We start from the raw sequence: 17807 nt of genomic DNA, 5'->3' as shown, positions 1-17807 counted from the left end.
TGTGAGAGCAACAACCAAGCCATGAAGTCCAAGGAATTGTCTGCAGACCTTTGAGACAGGATTGTGTCGAGGCACAGATCTGGGAAAGGGTACAGAAAAATTTCTGCAGCATTGAAGGTCCCAATGAGCACAGTGGCCTCCATCATCCCTACATGGAAGAAATTGGAACCACCACAGTGGCGGAGCTAGACTTTTAAAACAGGGGTGGCAAAGGGGTGGCTAGGTATTATTTTGGGGGGTCAATATACAAAGTGTAATTTAGTGTCAGATTAGTCCACCGCAATGTCGCAGTCCCTCTAATAATCGCTGATCGCTGCCATTACTAGTAAAGACAGGATACAGGTGGTGGTGATCAGAGGATACAGACAGGATACAGGTGGCGATCAGAGGATACAGACAGGATACAGGTTTGCCCCCAATGATTATTGCAGAGTGCCACAGCAATGCCCCCAATGATTATTGCAGAGTGCCACAGCAATGCCCCCAATGATTATTGTAGAGTGCCACAGCCTTGCCCCCAATGATTATTGCAGAGTGCCACAGCAATGCCCCCAATGATTATTGCAGAGTGCCACAGCAATGCCCCCAATGATTATTGTAGAGTGCCACAGCCTTGCCCCCAATGATTATTGCAGAGTGCCACAGCAATGCCCCCAATGATTATTGCAGAGTGCCACAGCAATGCCCCCAATGATTATTGCAGAGTGCCACAGCCTTGCCCCCAATGATTATTGCAGAGTGCCACAGCCTTGCCCCCAATGATTATTGCAGAGTGCCACAGCCTTGCCCCCAATGATTATTGCAGAGTGCCACAGCCTTGCCCCCAATGATTATTGCAGAGTGCCACAGCAATGCCCCCAATGATTATTGCAGAGTGCCACAGCCTTGCCCCCAATGATTATTGCAGAGTGCCACAGCCTTGCCCCCAATGATTATTGCAGAGTGCCACAGCAATGCCCCCAATGATTATTGCAGAGTGAGACAGCAATGCCCCCAATGATTATTGCAGAGTGCCACAGCAATGCCCCTAATGATTATTGCAGAGTGCTACAGCCTTGCCCCAATGATTATTGCAGAGTGCCACAGCCTTGCCCCCAATGATTATTGCAGAGTGCCACAGTAATGCCCCCAATTATTATTGCAGAGTGCCACAGTAATGCCCCCAATTATTATTGCAGAGTGAGACAGCAATGCCCCCAATGATTATTGCAGAGTGCCACAGTAATGCCCCCAATGATTATTGCAGAGTGCCACAGTAATGCCCCCAATTATTATTGCAGAGTGAGACAGCCTTGCCCCCAATGATTATTGCAGAGTGCCACAGCCTTTCCCCCAATGATTATTGCAGAGTGCCACAGCAATGCCCCCAATGATTATTGCAGAGTGCCACAGCAATGCCCCCAATGATTATTGCAGAGTGCCACAGCCTTGCCCCCAATGATTATTGCAGAGTGCCACAGCCTTGCCCCCAATGATTATTGCAGAGTGCCACAGTAATGCCCCCAATTATTATTGCAGAGTGCCACAGTAATGCCCCCAATTATTATTGCAGAGTGCCACAGTAATGCCCTCAATTATTATTGCAGAGTGAGACAGCAATGCCCCCAATGATTATTGCAGAGTGAGACAGCAATGCCCCCAATGATTATTGCAGAGTGAGACAGCAATGCCCCCAATGATTATTGCAGAGTGAGACAGCAATGCCCCCAATGATTATTGCAGAGTGCCACAGCCACAGCATTTGCCCGCAATCATTGCAGAGTGCCAGCGTTCCCCCCCCCCCCGTGAGACCGGCTTACTTACCTCACGGACGGACGGTCATCACAGCAGCTTCTCATCGGTCCGCGGCTCCCTGCATCTTCTCAGTCCTCCCGCCGGCGCCTCCTCGACCAATGGCACAGCGTTTGCCATTCGGCCAATCAGGAAGCGGGAGGACCCGCTCCCTGATTGGCCGGAGGAGGATCCATGTGACAATAGCGAATTTTCATTCGCTATTGTCACAGAATGGGCGGGCTCGGCCTCGGGACGCACTGCTCTGCTGCTCCCTGACCCTGGCCGCCAGCTTAGAGGGATCAGCCGGTTCTGTGAACCGGCTGATCCCACCACTGCCTTTGATTCCTCCGCTGCCAGCCATGCACCTGTCCAGGATCGGGATGGCAACAGGGGTGGCAGGGACTTTTTCTGGGGTGTCAATTGCCACCCCAGCTAACCCTCTGGCTCCGCCACTGAACCACCAGGAATCTTCCTAGGGTGGGCTGCCCGGCCAAACTGAGCAATCCGGGGAGAAGGGCCTTAGTCAGAGAGGTGACCAAGAACTTGATGGCACATTGTCAGCATTTCTCTGTGGAGAGAAGAGAACCTTCCAGAAGAACAACCATCTCTGCAGCACTCCACCAATCATGCCTGCATGGTAGAGTGGCTAGACGGAAGCCACTCCTCAGTAAAAGGCACATGACAGCCCACCTGGAGTTTGCCAAAAGGCAACTTAAAGACTCTCAGACCATGAGAAACAAAATTATCTGGTCTGATGAAACAAAGATTGAACTCTTTGGCCTGAATAGCAAGCGTCATGTCTGGAGGAAACCAGGCGCTGCTCATTAACTGGTCAATATCATCCCTACAGTGAAGCATGGTGGTGGCAGCATTATGCTGTGGGGATGTATTTTAGTGACAGGAACTGGGAGACTAGTCAGGATAGAGGGAAAGATGAATGCAGCAATGTACAGAGACACCCTTGATGAAAACCTGCTCTTGAGTGCTCTGGACCTCAGACTTGGGGAAGGTTCATCTTCCAAAAGGACAATGACCCTAAGCACACAGCCAAGATAACAAAGGAGTGGCTACGGGACAACTCTGTTAATGTCCTTGAGTGGCCCAGCCAGAGTCGAGACTTGAACCTGATTGAACATCTCTAAATAGATCTGAAAATGGCTGTGCACCGACGCTCCCCATCCAACCTGATGGAGCTTGAGAGGTCCTTCAATGAGGAATGGGAGAAACTGCCCAAAAATAGGTGTGCTAAGCTTGTAGCATCATACTCAAAAAGACTTGAGGCTGTAATTGGTGCCAAAGGTGCTTCAACAAAGTATTGAGCAAAGGCTGTGAATACTTATGTACATGGGATTTATTGTTTTTGTTTTTTTTAATAAATTTGCAAAGATTTCAAACAAATTTCTTTTACATTGTCATTATGGGATGTTGTTTGTAGAATTTTAAGGAAAACAATAAATTTAGTCCATTTTGGAATACGGCTGTAACATAATAATATTTGGAAAAAAGTAAAGCGCTGTGAAAACTTTCCGGATGCACTGTATATGGTTTTTTATGTTGTTGATTTTTCAAGATGTTGCCACACTGTGGCAAATAGCCATCCTCTGAATTATTCAGAATTTTAGGAGCTGCCATTGCTTTGAGGGTTCATATTCCAGGGTTGTCCTCCTTATTCATCCTTCCCTATTTGGTGTGTTAAAGCCTTGCAACAAGCATGTACATACCAAATGTTACACTAGAATTGGCAGATAGCAATAGATTTGTCCATTGTGATATGATCTTGGAGCCAAAAAAATGCTATTTACCCCTATCCCCCTCCCCCCCCCCCCCAAGCCCAGAACAAAATTTAGTTATAGATGACTGAGGTGTACATGAGATGGTGATTATTCCATCCAAGGGGAAAAGGTGACATCAATGTTAGTAACTAAAAGTTGGCATATGCAAGTTATTACACAGTTATTGCAGGCGATATAGCAGATTCAGGGATTATAGAGGCTTTTTTTATAATATGGTACAATGGGCAGTTATCTAGAGTTGGCCACACCAATTCATTGCATAACGTTTCCAAGATATGAAGAATCACCAAGTAAAGGGATAAAAAAAAACTAAAAAGAAAGAACACCAGCACTACATCTAATGTAGGGTTTCTCAACCAGGGATCCACGGAACCCTAGGGTTCCTCCAGAGATTGCTAGAGGTTCCATGAGCAATGAGCAATTCCTGCCTCTCAGATAAGTTCCCACTGACACCATTGATCTGTAAAGGGTAAAGCTTCCCAATGACTTTGAGTGTAAGGAGCATTCTTCCCACTGACCATCACACTGATGTTTCATGAGTTGTAGAGGCCAGAAAGTTATTTCAAGGGTTCCTTTGTGTTGAAAAGGTTGAGAAAGGTTGGTCTAAGGCATGGGTGTCCAACCTTTTGTCTTCTCTGGGCCACATTGAGTGTAGAGAAATTTTCTCGGGCCCCATATAAAATATATACTATAGTTAAGGTATATAAGTAATAAAATGCCGCTGCATCCTTCCTGCACCGCCGCACCCCCCACACTAATTTAACACAACTAGAGGATGATCAAATGAAATGGAATCAGTATATGAAGGTTTACTTCTTCTGAGAGATATTAAAGGAACCCTCTAACCACCATGACCACTTCAGTGATTTGAAGTGTTCATGGTGGTAGGAGACAGAAACACTGCACATGCTCGCCTCCCCTCCGAGGCAGCCTCTGCCTACCGTTAGTTGGAAGCCGATGTGGCCATGCCCCCGACCCAAATTCCTCCCCAGCAAACAAAAAAAATTGTCAAGGGGCAGTGGGCCGCATTGCCTGGGGTTCCGGGCCGCATGTGGCCCCCGGGCCGCAGGTTGGACATGCCTGGTCTAAGGACTAGTAAACTGCAATATATTACGTTACTGTTCTTGGGTTTAGATAATCCGAGGAAAACAGCGCCTTACTGACATCACCGAGTATGCTTTTCATTTTTCTGCCACCAGCCAGTAGTATCAGTCGGAATTTCCAAAGTAAGGTCTGCACAACTAATTCCTTGAAATGGTACAGACAGAAAATTGTTCTTAAAATTTCTTCTTCCAGAAAAAAAAAAAAAAAACACAATATGATTTTAAAAAGAATTAATAACTCCTATGAATTATTCCAGTCATGCCTGGCTGGAAGATTTCTCGAGAACTTCTGCTATGGAGTTCAGAATGCAAAACTCACCATGCCTGGTCAAGAATATTTTATAACCTTGGCTCTCCGTGGCTCTGGCTTTCTCTCTCTCTCTCTCGCATCTGCTATGTTGTATGATTTACTAAAGGAATAAGCTTTTTGCTTTTAGGCTTTGGAAATGTGTTCCCTTTCCAGCAACCCAACAGGGTTTGTTGAAGTTTATTTTATTTTTTTTCCAAAAAAGTTTTATATTCTGCTATAATGATGAACTGGATTTAGGAAGCAAACACAGATGCCCAAAAGTGAAAATGCAGCACACTATCTCAGAATAAGGAAATCATTTTAAAATAATATTCCGATTGGTGGTTTGAAGACACTTTAGTTGAAGATACTTTTTTTTGAGGATTAAGTCTGAAGGGGTTTTCATGACTGTAATGGGCCATACATACTATACAATTGTCTTTAGATTTTTTCCTTTAGATTTACCAAAACCATATAATAAGAGGTCAAATCTAAACACTTTTAATTTGTATGCAACCAGGCAGGCCCTTGTACTACATAGTTGAAGGTAAATCTAAAGGAAATCTAACCACAAAAGTTGTATAGTGTGTATTCAGCTTAAAGCCCATATTTCACCTTGGCATGGATAGTTCTTTCCAGACTCAATTTTTTTCAACTACTTTAATCATGCAATCATTATTATTCACTTTGTGGAATAAGGTGAGGTAGAATGGCGCTGCCTAGCTGAATACAAGCTATATAAGGAAGGGGTTAAATTGATTTTCACTGGGTAAAGTGCTAATGTGCGTGTATGAATGATCACATGCAAACAAACAATATACACTGTACATAAAAACATAAATATTGAAAAGTGTAAGAAATATCAAAGGTAATCTGATTAAAGTATACTCTCACTAAATGTGTACTCAAAGTGATAAGTGCAATAAATAAATAAATAAATTGATGGCAAAAGCCTATGTGCCAGTGAAAAATTGGCATAATGGTGATAGCTAACAGGATCAAACTAGAAATAATTTAACCACTTTACCACCGGAGGATTTTGCTGTCTTCCGTCCAGGCCACTTTTTGCGATTCGGCGCTGTGCGACTTCAACTGACAATTGCGCGGTCGTGCGATGCCGTACCCAAACGAAATTTACGTCCTTTTTTTCCCACAAACAGAGCTTTCTTTTGGTGGTATTTGATCACCTGTGCGATTTTTACTTTTTGCGCTATAAACAAAAAAAGAGCGTTTATTTTGAAAAAATAACAATATTTTTAAAATTTTTTTATATGAAATTCCCCCCAAAAAAGATGTAAAAACCAATTTTTTTAAAAAATTTTGGCCAATTTGTTTTCTGCTACCTATGTTTGGTAAAAAAAATCGCAATAAGCGTATTTTGATTGGTTTGCGCAAAAGTTATTGCGTTTACTAACAAAGGGAAAGATTTCTGTCATTTTTGGTGTTTTTTTTTTTTTAACGCGTAATGGCGGCGATCTGCGATTTTTTTTGCGGGACTGCGACATTGCGGCGGAAAGATCGGACCCTTGACTGACATTTTTGACACTTTTGGGGGTACCAGTGACATTACTGCAGTAATCAGTGCTATATATATGCACTGTTACTGTAAAAATGACACTGGCAGGGAAGGGGTTAATTTTATTGGAGAGGGAGGGGTTAATGTATGCCTGGTGCTTACTGACGTGTAGGGGGGGAGGTGACTGAGTGAGTCATGGACAGATCGGATGTCCAGCTATGCTGAACAGTCCGATCTGTCACTCCCTGTCACTATGGAGATCCGCCCGCTGTGTTTACACACAGCGGGCGGATCTCCAGACTCGATCCCCAACGATCGGGTAAGAGCAGCGGCGATCGCCGCTGCTCCTCCCCTGGCCCGACTCCCGCTGTGAATGAAAACAGCAGGAGCGAGCCTCCGGCGGCGCGCAAGCGCCGCCCAGAAGGGGGAGTGTCTGACGACGTAGTACTACGTCGTCAGACGATAACGAGCCACTCTGCCGCAGTAATATTACTGTGAGCAGTCCTAAAGTGGTTAAACAACAAAAATTAAAAAATGTGATGATCCAACAAAGGTGATAAGCAGTCCATAAAGTGCTATAAAGTGAAAGGGTGTTTCAATAGATTTGGTAGGTAATGGTCCGGGTGATCCGAGTGCTGGGTAATAGGTGAGAAAACCAGTGCACCCCTCCAGTATATCCCGCACTCACCAGAGTTATATACCCCTGCAGGGGTAATATGCCTTTGGGTGATATCCTCTATCCAGCAGTTCCTATGTACTGGGCTCTTGGGAGAAGGTATCTCTTTCAACTAGGCAATGAAGCCTCGTGTTCCCTTTCCGCTTACGGTAGGTATATCCCGTAATGATATGCAAGAAGAAGCCTCATATAGTGATGTACCGTTTTAAAATATATCTTTATTGTAAAATAAAATCAGGTACTCACATAAAAACAATGGTAAACGGACATCCAGAGCAGTAGGGGCCGCGAGTCCCTCGTTGGCGGCTACTAACTTTAATTTTCTGATTGGAGGTTAGAGGACACTTCTTAACCACTTAAGCCCCGGAAGATTTTACCCCCTTCCTGACCAGGGTTTTTTTTGGTAATGATTAAGCACAAGATGTATGTGTGAAACGCGTCTACGAGACTTCATGCTGGTGTCTTTGGTGTCATCATTTGCAACTTTTGGAAATAAAGGTATTTGAAACCTATTGGAATCCCTGGATGTGCGGCTAATTCTTTTCCTACAAGGGGGTTTTTTGCGATTTTTTACTGCGTGACTTTAACAGACAATTGCGCGGTCGTGCGACGCTGTACCTAAACTAATTTCACGTCCTTTTTTTTCCACAAACAGAGCTTTCTTTTGGTGGTATTTGATCACCTGTGCGATTTTTTGATCATGCGCTATAAACAAAAAAAGAGCGTAAATTTTGCAAAAATAACAATATTTTTCACTTTTTTTATATGAAATTCCCCCCCAAAAAAATGTAAAAATCTAAATTTTTTAACATTTTTGGCCAATTTGTTTTATGCTACATATGTTTGGTAAAAAAAATTGCAAAAAGCGTATTTTGATTGGTTTGCGCAAAAGTTATCGCGTTTACTAACAAAGGGAAAGATTTTTGTCATTTTTGGTGTTTTTTTTTTTAACGAGTAATGGCGGCAATCTGCGATTTTTTTTGTGGGACTGCGACATTGCGGCAGACAGATCGGACCCTTGACTGACATTTTTGACACTCTTGGGGTTACCAGTGACATTACTGCAGTAATCAGTGCCATAAATATGCACTGTTACTGTAAAAATGACAGACACTGGCAGGGAAGGGGTTAACTGTATTGGAGAGGGAGGGGTTAAGTGTGTCCTAGGGGCGTGTTTCTAACTATAGTGGGACATGTCTCCTATTGTAAAAACAGAGATCAACGGTTCTACACAGTAGAACCGTCTGATCTCCATTTTTACACAGGGGAGAATGACAGGCGGCTTGTTTACATTAGCCGTCCGCCTTTCTCCCGCTCTGCCGACGATCGTAGTGTGACCGGCGGACATCGGGTGCGCCGGTCACACGCGCGGACTCCTCTGTGAACGAGCCGCAGCGGGCGCGCGCTCGCCCGCTATTGGCTCACAAACCGGTCACAGGCTAGTGACGTATATATACGTCACTTTGCCTGGCCGGGGCTGACCGCCGCAGTATATCTACTTGCTGCTGTCGGCAAGCGGTTAAATAACAAAAATTTAAAAATGTGAGGATCCAACAAAGGTGATAAGCAGTCCATAAAGTGCTATAAAGTGAAAGGGTGTTTCAATAGATTTGGTAGGTGATGGTCCGGGAGATCCGAGTGCTGGGTAATAGGTTTATAACTCACCAGAGTTATATACCCCTGCAGGGGTAATATGCCTTGGGGTGATATCCTCTATCCAGCAGTTCCTATGTACTGGGCTCTTGGGAGAAGGTATCTCTTTCAACTAGGCAATGAAGCCTCGTGTTCCCTTTCCTCTTATATCAGGTATATCCCGTGATGCTATGCAAGAAGAAGCCTCATATAGTGATGTACCGTTTTAAAATATATCTTTATTGTAAAATAAAATCAGGTACTCACATAAAAACAATGGTAAACGGGCATCCAGAGCAGTAGGGGCCGCGAGTCCCTCGTTGGCAGCTACTAACTTTAATTTTCTGATTGGAGGTTTGAGGACACTTCTTAACCACTTAAGCCCCGGAAGATTTTACCCCCTTCCTGACCAGGGGGTTTTTTGCGATTTTTTACTGCGTGAATTTAACGGACAATTGCGCGGTCGTGCAACGCTGTACCTAAACTAATTTCACGTCCTTTTTTTTCCACAAATAGAGCTTTCTTTTGGTGGTATTTGATCACCTGTGAGATTTTTTGATAATGCGCTATAAACAAAAAAAGAGTGTAAATTTTGCAAAAATAACAATATTTTTCACTTTTTTTATATGAAATTCCCCCCCAAAAAATGTAAAAATCTAAATTTTTTAACATTTTTGGCCAATTTGTTTTATGCTACATATGTTTGGTAAAAAAATCGCAAAAAGCCTATTTTGATTGGTTTGCGCAAAAGTTATCGCGTTTACTAACAAAGGGAAAGATTTTTGTCATTTTTGGTGTTTTTTTTTTTAACGAGTAATGGCGGCAATCTGCAATTTTTTTGCGGGACTGCCACATTGCGGCGGACAGATCGGACCCTTCACTGACATTTTTGACACTTTTGGGGTTACCAGTGACATTACTGCAGTAATCAGTGCTATACATATGCACTGTTACTGGAAAAATGACACTGGCAGTGAAGGGGTTAACTGTATTGGAGAGGGAGGGGTTAAGTGTGTCCTAGGGGCGTGTTTCTAACTGTGATGGGACATGTCTCCTATTGTAAAAACAGAGATCAACGATCCTACATAGTAGAACCGTCTGATCTCCATTTTTACACAGGGGAGAATGACAGGCGGCTTGTTTACATAAGCCGCCCGCCTTTCTCCCGCTCTACCGAGTGGGGTCCGCCGGTCACACGCGCGGACTCCTCCGTGAACGAGCCGGGGCGGGCGCGCCTCAGCGGGCGCGCGCTCGCCCGCTATTGGCTGAAAAGCCGGTCACAGGCTAGCGACGTAGATCTACGTCACTCTGCCTGGCCGGGGCTGACTGCCGCAGTAAATATACTGTGAGCAGTCGGCAAGCGGTTAAAGATACTTTGTTTAGAATTAAGCCTAGCGTGGTTTTATATGACTCTAAAGCCCATATTTCACTTTGGTGTGGATAAATGTTCTTTCAGGACTCCATTTTTTTCAACTATTGTAATGATGCAATCAAACTCAATATATGTAAGGATAATTTATAAAAAGTAATTTTCATCTCACTCAGGTCAACTCTTCTTGCTACAAATGTCCAACCAAATTTACTTTCTGTTTTGTTTGTTTTTTTCTTTAGGCTGATTGTATGGTTTTAATATATCTGATTCCTTAATAAAATACAATCAATTATACTACACATTTAAAAAAAACAAATCTAAATGATTATTATTTATTTATTTATTTATTTATTTTAATTGCCTCTAAAGTCTTCCATTTGTACCAGAAATGCATATTTAATGATTAAACATTTTTTCCTAACAACAAAAACCTTTCCTCGAGGTTGTCATGACAAGAATTGTGTGATTGTTTTATTTTTTTTTTAAATGCCCTCAAATGATTTATGTAGTATTAGTTGCAACAATATTTATATTGTAGTTTCTTACTAAAGAAAAAAAAAATAAAAATAGCTTAGCATTTGAGATTTCCTGTTAAAATCAGTACGCTTTTAGCCTCTGCCAGAAAAAATTCTCCCAAGATTATGAACATCCAGTGACACTTAATATAATATTTAATATACACAGATGAAGATCACATAGCCATCACAGGAAAATTTAAAACACCAATTTCTCTATAAAAACAAAAAAAACTTCTTACAGGACAAATGTTTATGTCTTGAATAGTGAAGTGGCATTGTGTTGTCATTGTTACGAAAATAATACTTAAAATTGTTTTGTCTTTCTGGTTTATCTATTTGGAACGTTATACGTGCTTCTGTTTATGCGTAGGATCCTTGCTCAGTAAACTTTTGCATCTTCCGTCCACTGAGATAACCTAGACTGGGTTGCCTGACACCCACACACATTGCAATTACATTATGCAGTTTGGCTGGTTTTGATTACATTGCACACAAAACTTCTTATGTAGGGAGCATGTAGGTGCAACCATGCAAAATGCAACCAAAAAATTCCAGCTTTTTCTTAAAAGAGAATTTATACTGATTAAGATAAAACTTTTTTTTTGGCTGTGTAGTGGAATAATAGGATGTGTGCGGAAAAAATTAAAATAACAATAATGATATTTATCATTATTATTATATATTAGCAACATTTTATTTGCACTGCAATATTGGACTATAGAGTATTTTTACAGCCAATGCTCATCCTTTAAAAGTGTAACTAGTTTTTATATATATATATTTTTTTTTTTCGTGAGCATTAATAATGGATACATGGAGCCAGATTTCAATTTTTGAAAGCTACCTTTAAAGGCGCATTTAGGAATCAGTGACAAGTTTTAAAATAGTAACCACAATATTCTGGTAATTATAATTTTTAAATAGTTTTAAAATAGTATAATATTTAAATGTATTACATTTTAATGTTATATTTATAAATGATCTCTTAGGATATTTGGCAAAAGTAAAAATGTTATGGGGCTGATTTATTGATTCTTGCCTCTGTACCTTTAAATTATCCTTAAAAGGTCCATTTAAAAGTTTTTTAATCCCTTTGACCATGATTGGGTACTACAAAACTGACTAGCATAAAAATTACTTTTTGACAGATATGACATATCTAGGGAAAGCTTTACCAGAAGGAAAACATTTTTTTCACCAACATTGAGTTCAAAGAGATAAAAACAGTAGTATTAACACTATTTAGTATTTTGCTTTTAAAAAAAAAAAAAAAAAAAAAAAAAAATATATATATATATATATATATATATATATATATATATATATATACATATACACACATATATATATATATATATATTTTTTAAAGCAAAATACTAAATAGTGTTAATAAAACGTTCTTAGTTAATTTTAATATATATATATATATATATATATATATATATATATATATATATACATATACATATACATATACATATATATATATATATATATATATATATATATATATATGTATATGTATATGTATATGTATATGTATATGTATATGTATATGTATATGTATATATATATATATATATATATATTAAAATTAACTAAGAACGTTTTATTAACACTATTTAGTATTTTGCTTTAAAAAATATATATATATGTATATATATATATATATATATATATATATATATATATATATATATATGTATATATATAGATAGATATATATATTAAAATTAACTAAGAACATTTTATTAACACTATTTAGTATTTTGCTTTAAAAAAAAAAAAATATATATGTATATATATATATATATATATATATATATATATATATATATATATATATATAGATATATATATATATTAAAATTAACTAAGAACATTTTAATCATTTATATTGTATTTTTTGTCAGTATTGTAAATTACGTTATGTCATGATGTGTTAGACAATGTGTAAGATCGACATAGACTTTACGCATAAATAAGTGATTTTTTATTTATGATTTGGTATGGTTTTAGTAGGCCCCTGTTCCAAACTGCCTCTGTATGCATTAGTATTATTTTTCACAATCAATACATATAGAAATACATATTATACAAAAAATATATCTTAAAGCTACCAGCACTACAAATGACATAAAAAATTGTCCACACATCACATATAAAAAAAGTGCAGCGCTAAATGAAAAGATAATTACGTATAACTATGATGATAAAGATAAAAAAAAGTGCAACTAAATCAGAAAAAGTCCTGAGCAGGCCAGGCAGTTGGGGTGCTGCCGGGAGACCAAGACACCATAATCCAGGAATATATTAATTTATTTGATCGACCATCATCTACGATCCAGCCACTTTCCCTTGTGAGGATTATTTGGCCTATTTGACTCATTTACTGTACCTGGGTCCATATCTTCTGGTGAGCGCATTTGCCTTTCACGTTGGTGTTGGGTTCTTTTTCACTTGTAAATTTGGATATCAAAACACTTCACCTTCACTTTGTGGTTTTCAGTACTTCTTCACCATGTCATATAAACTATGGACTCACTTTTTTTGATTTAATTGCACTATTTTTATTTTCATCATCACTGTTATTTTTAACAATTGTATACATTGGATACGGTGGTATTTTTGAAATATTATAAATACGTTCAAAAATTCTAGATAAAATATAATTAAATATATAATAAAATATAATATTTATAAATATATTTATATATTTATTTACATAAAATATAATAATAGTATTACTGTTAATAATGATAATATTAAAATAAAATCATAGGCGCATTTTAAGATAGGAACGTTTTTCTACTGGCAGAATAATTACAAACATTCAGTTAGCTTTTCTGAAAAAAAAAAAAAATATATATATATATTTGTATATATATATATATATATATATATATATATATATATATATACAAATGGGCAATTTACAGCAAACACAAGCCAGTGTAAAAATTACTCAAGCGGTGTGTCTATGTTAATTCACATTTCTGTATGCCTGTAAGAGTTTAGAGCATATTTTACTAATTTCATTAAACTTTTTTTTTTTTTTTTTTTTTTTTTACATTGTAAAGCATATTTATGATTTTTTTATATTACCATAAACAACCTAATATTTTTTTTTTAAATATATAGTGATATGTTTCCCTTTTATCCTACGCAGACACAAAAACAGTCATTTCCATATGATGTTTCACACCTGTCAGCCGCTCAATATTTCATTGCTTTGGAATTTGAAACCCAGCAACCCTCAGATTTTACACCGCAGGATATCTGGAATATTAGTCAGAATGTTGGTGCCTGTATAGCCTGTGAATTGTTCTCCGAAGTAGGATACTTATGGGTGTTATTCATCTGTACATTACAGGGATGGTGTACAGATTCTATATACTTGCAGTTGGATATAGGAATGGCATGAAAATGAAAGAGCCTTTCTGGATGTATTTCTATAATCTGGTGCCTTGTACGCACAAAGGGGTTCTGCAGCTTAAGTAAAAAAGCCTTAAACTGATTTTTCTTTTTGGTGTTGTCCCCCTTCCAAGTTGCCCTATTTTACTAGTTGTTAGGCCAACCTCTTATTTTATTTATAGCACCACCTGCTGGTAAAAATCAAGCCTTGCGTTTTGTCCATTTTGTACATATTTTCTTTATATATTGCAGTTAGGAATAAAAAAATGGAGTTTGCTTTTGACCAATTAGTTAAAAAATGTGCAACCTTGTAAAACAATTCCAAAAAAATACAGCACTTGAGGTGGTTCCGGCTAATTCAAAGTAAATTCATCTCTGAACACCTTGGACATTAAAAAAATGATGATGTGGGCAGTGGTGTATTTAGGTTTTGTACTGCCCTAGGCCTGACTAACCTTTGGGCACCCCTAATTTAAATATGACCCACCCCTTCCTGTAAACGACACACCCTTTCCTGTTTATGACCCGCCCTGTAATCTGTAAACCACAGACCACAACCACAGTCTATCAGTGCCCATCAGTGCCTATCAGTGCAGCCTCATCAGTTCCCATAAATTCAGCTTCATTAGTGCAGCCTTATCAATGCTCATCAGTGCAGCCTCATTACTGCCCATCAGTGCAGCCTCATCAGTGCAGCATATCAGTGTGGCCTCATGAGTGGCCATCAGTACAGCCCCATCAGTGGCCACCAGTGCAGCCTCTGTGCCCATTCGTGCAGCCTATCAGTGCATCATATCAGTGCCCATCAGTGCTGCCTTATCAGTGCAGCCCTATCAGTGCAGCCCTATCAGTGCAGCTTATAAGTCCTGCCTCATCAGTGGCCATCAGTGCAGTCTATTAGTGCCCATCAGTGCAACATATCAGTGCCCATCATGGCAGCATATCAGTGCAGCCCCATCAGGTTTTTTGCTGCCCCCCTGCAAAATGCTGCCCTAGGCCTGGGCCTTGTTGGCCTAGGCCAAGATACAGCACTGGATGTGGGTCCATACCAACAACATTTGATATCCTATATATGCAGGAAGCCACCCCTATATCTGAAGTCTCTCACTTATATATGAAAAAATGGGCACACATTCTCCAACGGTCCATTCCCCTGAATGTTTGGGATAAGATATGGACATCTGTGTTCACTTGCTCAAGATGTGTGACCCAAAGTGAAACGGCCCTGAAAATACTTGTGTTCTGGTATAGAACTCCTGAGATACTACATCACCAGAACCCATCCCTTTCACCCCTATGCTGGAGATGTGGTCTTGGGATTGGCTCATATTTTCACATCTTCTGGCATGTGATCACCTACAGTCTTTCTGGAGAGATGTTGGGTCAATACTTGAACAGGTGTTTGGCTGGTCCTTCCCTTTGGACCCTCTACATTATCTGCTGGGCCTACCATTCCCTGGTGTTAAGAAGCCGAATAATCACCTGAAGGCATATATACTGTTAGCAGCCAGGCGAGCGATCCCACTACGTTGGCTATCCACTAAACCACCCTCCAAATCTCAACTTCTGCTTCTCATTGCTGAAATTCAGGGGATGGAGTTCTTAACGGCGAATCTTTCCAACACCCTGACAAAATTTCATAATTGCTGGGATTTATGGGACCAATCCATATATGGAGATGGTCCTCTGAACCCCTAATCTTACTGGCTCTTCCATCCTTTTTCCCCCTCCTTTAATTAAAACCTTATGTTCAGTTTCTTGCTTTTTTAGCATAATATCTGATATAATTCGATTTATGTGCACTATTTGATCTGTTGTAATTTCTATACTTAATGCATCCATATTCGTCTTTAAATGCTGCTTAGTGTTATGATATACGCAAACCCTTTCTATAACCTAATAATTTTCTTTCTTCTATGTATTCTCATGTTCTTGTTTATGCCTTTTTGTACCTGTTTTTACTTTTACTGTGACATTGTCACCTATTTTATAATCTCTGAAAACCTTTAATAAAATACAATTTAAAAAAAAAATGATAATGTGTACACTTCATAAGTGATAGAAGATTCCAGCTTCACAGAGGATTCCCCAAAGAGACACTTTCACCAGCTCCAGAGTTGGCTGAACGGGCAAAAAAACAACTCCTGAGATGGTTTCAGGTAATTCTAAGTAGAGATAGCACTGAATACCTTAGGTATTAAAAAATAATGGTCAAGTGCCCATCATGAGTGATAGATATTTCCAACCTCACAGAAGATTTCCCATAGAGACACCTTCACCAGCTCCAGTTGGTTGACTGAACAGGTAAAAATAACTCTTGAGGTATTTCCAGGTAACTCCAAGCAGACCCAGTGCTGAATACCTTGGACATTAAAAATAATGATTATGTACCCATTGTGAATGATTGAAGATTTCAGGTTCACAGAGGATTTCACATAGAGACACTTTCACCAGCTCCAGAGTTGGTTGAACAGGCAAAAAAAACCTCTTGAGGTGGTTCCAGGCAGTTTCAACCAGACTCATCACTGAACACCTTGGACATTAAAAATAATGGTTATGTACTCATACTCATAGAAGATTCCAGCTTCACAGAGGATTCCCCATAAATACACCTTCACCAGCTCCAAAGTTGATTAAACAGCCAAAAAACAACTCTTGAGGGGGTTCCAGGTAATTCCAAGTAGACCCAGCGCTGAATACCTGAGACATGAAAAATGATTGGTTATGTTCCCATTGTGAGTGATAGAGGATTTCAGCTTCCCATAGGATTCCCCATAAAGACACTTTCACCATTTCCAGAGTTGACCAAACAGGCCAAAAACAACCCTTCAGATGGATTCATGTAATTCCAAGTAGACCCAGCTCTGAATACCTTGGACATTAAAAATAATGATTATTAAAGACAGCACATTATATTATTCACATTCTCTGCATCTCCCTATCCCCATATGAAACAAAAATTTAGGCATACACTGGTTAGGGCTATTATCCCTGTTTAAACCTGTCCTTCAACTGGCCAGCTTCAGACTGCTGTATCCTCTGCAGTATCTTAGTTTTTGTAGTAAAGCCCCAGTCTGTTCTCTTTCTTTCTAGTAAATCTGGACCTACACTTGCTATTTAAAATTGTCTTGCTGCTGGCCAATATTGCACTGTTGTGTAACCAGTGGTCCTATTTCCCAGGGATTGTACCGTCCCTATTCTGCTTTGCTGCTGGGATGTTGCTGGGGGGCTCTTGTTGTTCACTTTCACCATCAGGTGAGTGAGATCTCAAACATGGAGCTTAGAGCTACTGCGTCAAGGAAGAGAAAGCACATGTGAGAGGGTTTTAATCAGTGAAAGAGCTCGCTCTTGTGGTGGTGGGGGTGGGCGGTGGTAGCTGGGAGTCTCTTGGCGGCGTCCTAGTGGCGGGGCAGTGTGGGATGATGTGATCTCAGGGAGACTACACCATTGACTATTCATGCACTCTACTATGTAGAACTAAATTTTCACCTGCTATAATATATATGGCTATTAAAACTGTTTACCTAACCCTCATCATTCACATTTCTCAGTCCCCTTTATATATGTATGTTCATCCCCGAATTTCCGGGATGCTTTTGCTCATATCGTATGAACATTATCCATTTAGATATGGTTTATTGTATAGTTTTTGTGATTTTTTGACTGTTGGCCAACTTCATTTATACAGGTAATCCAATGTTGTTTATGCACCATGTGGCTC

The sequence above is a fragment of the Pelophylax lessonae genome (assembly GCF_965119305.1).
Source record: "Pelophylax lessonae genome assembly, chromosome: 5".
NCBI lineage: Eukaryota > Metazoa > Chordata > Amphibia > Anura > Ranidae > Pelophylax > Pelophylax lessonae.
The sequence above is the reverse complement of the archived record's forward strand: the minus strand, read 5'-3'. Positions refer to the sequence as shown.